Consider the following 6,000-nt stretch of genomic DNA (forward strand, 5'->3'; position numbering starts at 1 on the left):
AAGATCTCTGGATGAATTTGCAGACAAGTGCCTCATTGCGCATGTGTGGATGTGACTGTTCACTGATCGAATTTGGAGCCTGGGTCCAACCGTGGGCAGGAGGAGCACATCTCATTGGCTTTCAGAGTCTGTTTTCGAAAACATTCCCATTCCTGACAGACTAGAATGAGGGGCTGAAGCTTACAAAGTAAATATGACAGGGAGAAATGTTAGGTCTTGCCCTTGAATACAGCCTTCAAATATAGGCTGACAAGGGGGAACCAGGTAGGAGGACAAGGAGCAGAGCCGAGGAGGTGCCTGTCATATGCATGGTCTGACCAAATACATCGGTGGAACCTTCAGCTGCATCTGTAGGCAGTATAGAAGTGAAGTTTCCAGAACAAGGAGGTGACAGACTGCCCTGGAATATGGTGTCAGCTCTGTGTGCCACATATTAAGGGTACCACAGTCACACTGAAGCATGACCAGAGAGGCAAAAACACTCCATAGAGCAAGCGGGAGCCCTGGTCTCATGAGGAACGATTGAAGGAAGTGGGGTTGTTTGGCTTGGAGAAGATTCAGATATCATGGCTATGGTGATGCTTCAGACCTCTAAGGGGGTGTTGGAGGGCAGAGGGAGAAGAAAGAGACTAGGTTCACCAAAGGCAGCATTGTGACCCATGGATGGAAGCCACGAAGAGACAGAGTTCAGCCCATTTGAAGAAAGCAATTTTTGGGCGTCACGGTGGTAGCTCATGCCTGTAATTCTAGCAGTTTGGGAGGCTGAGGCAGCCGGATCACCTGAGGTCAGGAGTTTGAGACCAGCCTGGCCAACATGGTGGAACCCCATCTCTACTAAAAATACAAAAATTAGCCGGTGGAATGCTCCTGTGGTCCCAGATGCTCAGGAGGCTGAGACAGGAGAATCACTTGAACCCAGGAGTTGGAAGTTACAGTGAGCCGAGATTGTGCCATTGCACTCTAGCCTGGGTGACAGAGCAAGACTCTATCTCAAAAGGAAGGAAGGAAGGAGGGAGGGAGGGAGGGAGGGAGGGAGGGAAGGAAGGAAGGAAGGAAGGAAGGAAAGAAGGAAGGAAGGAAGGAAGGAAGGAAGGAAGGAAGGGAGACCAAGAACTTTCTTAGAGTTAGGGCTGTCCTGAAATGATCTCTGTCCTGAGAGGGAATGAGCTCCCTGCCTCGGGAAGTGGGAAAGGAGAGGCTAGGCAAGCATTTGGCTAAAACATGGAAGAAGGGAATCGAATATCTGAATGAGGATTTGACCGGAGCAGGCAGGTCCCTGGAAGCTTGAGATGGCCTTCTGTCCGTAGAGCCTTTCACTTCTTCTTGATACCTCCTTTCAGGAGGCCTTTCCTTACTCGCCCTGCTGGTCCCCGCACCCCACCCTCCAAAGACCTAATTCTCCCTCTTCAGAACACCCAAACCACTGACTACATTGTATCTGAGAAAATTATTTAGGATTGGTTTCCTGCATGAGACTGAAGTACTCTAGAACAGAGAGAGGACTTCTTCAGTTGTGGATCCACTCTTTACCTTTCCCCACACATTGCCCGGTGTCTGAGCCACAGGAGCCACCGGAGAAGAAAGAGCAGAGTGCTGAGGTACGGTGGGCAAGGAGAGGGCTCACTGGTCAGCCAGGAGCCTTTGGAAACTGCACATTGACACAGATTCAGACACAGTGGAAATGCATCTTAGATGAAGGTGGGTGAGTGAAGGTGACCTCTCAGAGTTCTCTCAGGCCTCAGAACGCTCTCATGAATGCCAGCCGAGGTTCCTAGCCTTTCCTTTTCTTCTTTGCATCATTCTGAGTTTCCCCAGCCCAGGCTTCTGTTCCCAAGGGACTTTTCCTCCCTACTGGCCCCTCTGCCTCACTCCAAGTTCCCTCCAGATGGGCCCCATCGTCCTTGAAATCCCCAGCTGGGCCCACCAGCTGGACCTTCTCAGGATTGAGGCCCCAGGAAGGTCCAGAGCCCACCCAGCAGGCTAGAAAGAGAACAGCTGCCTTTGGGGTAAGAGGGGTGTGGGGTGAGGTTCCCCCATAAGCAATCTGTGTTGGAAATGGGTAAGTTCAGAATAGGAATGGAGGTGGTGGTGGCTTTTTTGGTCACCAAAAAATATGCCAGGCCCGAAGTGGTCATTCTCATCTGCGGCTCTGTTGGTTAGCTCCATGCCAACTTAAACACTTCATGATGGTCAGTGCCCCACAGGAAAGCCCTGAAGCCTGAGTGTCTGTTTTGAGGGTATGACCTTTGGCAGGCCCTACCCCTTCCTCACCTTGACCCTCACTCGGGTATCCCTTCAAACATGTTAGCAGTGCCGGTTTATGTAGTGAATGACACTGGACTAGACAGAAACCTGGGCCTCAGGATCACTATCTGTCCTTACATGTAGATATTATTGGTTCGCTGACTCCCCACTGGATGGGAGGCTCCCTGGAGGCAAGGATCTCTGTCCTACTCATTACTGTACTCCTAGTACCCAACTCAGTGCCCCACACAGAGTAGGCATTCAATCAATATTTGCTAAATGAGTAGATGAATGGTAAAAGCTATGAATAGCCACTCCAGAAAATGTCACATCCCCCATGGTTTGGCCTACAATTCTAGGGGAATCTGAGACCCCAGAAACCTGTCTCTCAGACACCCAACAGATCCATGGTCCCAAGTTAGGAGACCCAGGAAAGACCCAAGAGGGTAACTCATGTTTATCATCTTATGCACTGTGTGAAAACAGGATGTTATGGGCCTAGTCAGGAAAAGGAATGAGCATAATCAGGAAGCCAGATGGTGTGAGGATGTCTCTAGGCTTGGCTGGGATACAGCAGCCCTGAACCATGGAGCTGCCAGAAGCACCAAGCTCTCTCCACTGAGGCTGTGGGCTTACCTGATGGTAAGAAGCCAGTGAGAACACATGGGCTTCTTGCTGGCTTGCTGTTCTGCCCCCAGTGCATAAAATGGGCCCTCTGGTTGAGACCTCAGCATCTTGGGCTGTGGGCCAGTGACTTTCAGTGGCCCTGAGTCTGCAACCTTGGAGGATTCCTGAGCATAGATAGGGATGAGGAATGGCTCCTGGGTCATGGGGCCCCACCAAGGGGCCATCTCTTGGTGAATCCAGGCCAGGACCTTCCTCTACCCTCTGCCTGCCCTCACACCCACCCCAACAGCTCTCAGTCCTCACCCGCTTCAACAGGGATCCAAGTCCTTGCCCTGCCTCTTTACCAGGCCTGTAGTGGGCAGGCAAGTACTTTGGATATGCTAAAGAGCTGTGCCCAGAGTGATTTATTGCTATCACTTCAGGTGCTGCATTGCAGTCCTCTCTCTGTGGAGGGACAGACATCCCCTGAGAGATGCCATGCCACAGGGAGGCTCTTTGCTAGAACGGAAAACAGGGGTTGGGAGTCAGCCTGGCCTGAGTTCAGACCCTGGCTCTGCCACTTCCAAGCTGTGTAACTTTTGGAAAGTCACTTGATTTCTCTGAGCCTCAGTTTTCTCATCTGTAACATAGGGATGAAAATACATACCCTTCAGGGATTCAAGGAGATAATGCATACAGAGCACTTCCCACAGGGCCTGCCACTTACTGGATTTTCAAGAGACAGTAGCTCTCTTTGTTAGTTAATATCGGCAAGGGCTACTATGGAAAGTGTAGTCTCTGGACCAGCAGTGCCAGCACTACCTGGGAGCTCATTAGAAGTGCAGGGTCTCTAGCCCCATCCCAGATCTGCTGAATCAGAACCTGCATTTTAATGAGATCCCCAGGTGAGTTCTAGGCATAAGAAAATTGGAAAAGAGCTAGGCTAGTGGGCAGCCTTTAGGCTGACAGTCATCCATGAGGAACATTCACTTCTAGAAGCCTATCCGGAAAATAGCTTCATACCTCCTGAAGTTAAAATGATAGTAGTAGTGAGTGCGGTAGTAGGGTTGGGAGCAGTAGTAAGAATGGTAATAAAAACTGAACATTTACTATGTACCAGACACTATTTGGGGTGTCTGGTACATAGTAATGTATCATGACACATGTAATGTTTCACAGCAAACCCATGAATCGGTAATATGATTGCTGATATTTTACCAGTAAGAAAGCAAGGCACAGAAAGGTTAGGTCACTTGCACGAAGTTGGGGTTAGTGAGTGACAGAACCACAGCGCAAATCCGGGGCACCTGCCTCCAGAGCTCATTCACTGAGAATAGGCACAGGAGAAACTACATTTCAGGGGCTGAGCACAGTGGCTCATGCCTGGAATCCCAGCACTTTGGGAGACTGAGGCAGGTAGATTGCTTGAGGCCAAGAGTTCAAGACCAGTCTGAGTAACATGGTGAAACCCAGTTTAGTAAAATTACAAACAGTTAGCTGGCTGTGGTGGTGCGTGCCTGTAGTCTCGATAACTGGGAGGCTGAGGTGGGAGGATCATTTGAGCTCGGGAGGTCAAGGATGCAGTGAGCCAAGATGGCAGGCACTACTACACTCCACTCTGGGTGACAGAGCAAGACCCTGTCTCAAAGAAGGAAGAAAGGAAGGAAGGAAGGAAGGAAGGGAGGGAGGGAGGGAGGGAGGAAGGAGGGAGGGAGGGAGGGAAGAGAAGAGGAGAAGAGAGAGAGAGAAAGACAGAAGAAAGAAAGAGAAAGAAAAGAAAGAAAGGAAAAGATGGAAAGATGGAGGAAAGGAGGGAAGGAAAGAGGGAAGGAATGAACTGTGTTTCAGGAGCAACATGGTCGATTCCATGCCACAGGAACTCATTGAATTGCCTCCCCGTGTCTGCCTGGCACAGGCCTGGGAGATATGGAGATGGAGGAGACACAGTTCTGCTCTCAAGGAACCCCCAGTTCAGTGCCAGAGACAAGAACATGAGTAAATGATGAAAGGGGGCAGCCTGCACCCCCTGCTGTGCCTACGTGGGGAAACAAAATGCTGTGGGGGCACAGAGGAGTGAAGTCACGTGTCTTGTTTGTGTGTACCTGGGAGAAGCAGCTTCCCAGCAGACCGGGTTGTTCCTAGTTACAGCTTCCTTTGTAAATCTCCAGGCTTTTCAGCATGATTAAAGTACCTTCTGGATCAGTGAGTCTAGGATTCTAGGGAAAAAATTTTGACAAAGTAGGAGAAGGTCATGGTGGTCAGGAGATGAGAATTTGAGCCCAGTTTTCAGTTTTAATTCTCTGTGTGGCTTCTCCGAGTCTCTAGGGAAGAGTAGTAGATGCTATGCCTGGAATTGTAAGGCCTAATTGAGGAACTAAGGGTTTGTTGCAATTTTTAGCAGGCTGGCCGATGCCCACCTTGCTCACTGCTGTACCCTAGGCACCTAACTCATTGCCTGGTCCAGAGCTGCTGCTCCACAATGATTTGCTGAATACATATTAAGGGACCAGTCACAGGAAAAGGGGCCAGGGTGAGCAGATCCCAGCCTCTTTATGCCCTTATGCCCGATTCAGCCCTCCATTTTGAACACAGTCCAGTTGGCCTCCTTTCTGCCTCCAGGTCTGCTCTCAACCTCCAGCTGGAGTTCATTCTGCTTCTCTCCATTAGGGCAATGGGTCTCTGCTGCCTGGTGAGAAACCCAAGGCTGACAAGGCCCTTGGAGATTGGCCCATTGCACAGTTAGGGAAAGAGGCCAGAAAAGGGAAGGGATTGACTCAATGGCATGTAGGAAGTCTGTGGTAGAGTCAGGACTGGGAGCCACATGTTCTTGTGTCTCCACCCATCACTGTCCCTCCCTGGCGGGGGGCACCCAGGAGCCAGGGAAAGAGAGAGATAATGAGTAGATGAGGGAGGAGGCTGTGTCATGAAGAAAGATTGGCTTTCAAGGCCTCTGGAAACAAACGGGAGGTGCAGGGAGAGCCAAAGGTGGCATCACCAAGGACACGGCTGCTCAGGGGCAGAGGCTGGTGGGGGAGTGCGGGGGAGGCGCAGGGGAGTGGGCAGGCAGGGAGCTGTAGCTGGAATGCTGAGGACACGTGTTTCTTTTTAGGCACTCCTCCTCCACTGCCCACTGTCTCCTCCCGGGAGCAA

Source organism: Aotus nancymaae, unplaced genomic scaffold (genome assembly GCF_030222135.1).
Source record: "Aotus nancymaae isolate 86718 unplaced genomic scaffold, 86718_ANA_hifiasm-v0.15.2.pri h1tg000081l, whole genome shotgun sequence".
In the NCBI taxonomy this organism is placed as follows: Eukaryota; Metazoa; Chordata; class Mammalia; order Primates; family Aotidae; genus Aotus; species Aotus nancymaae.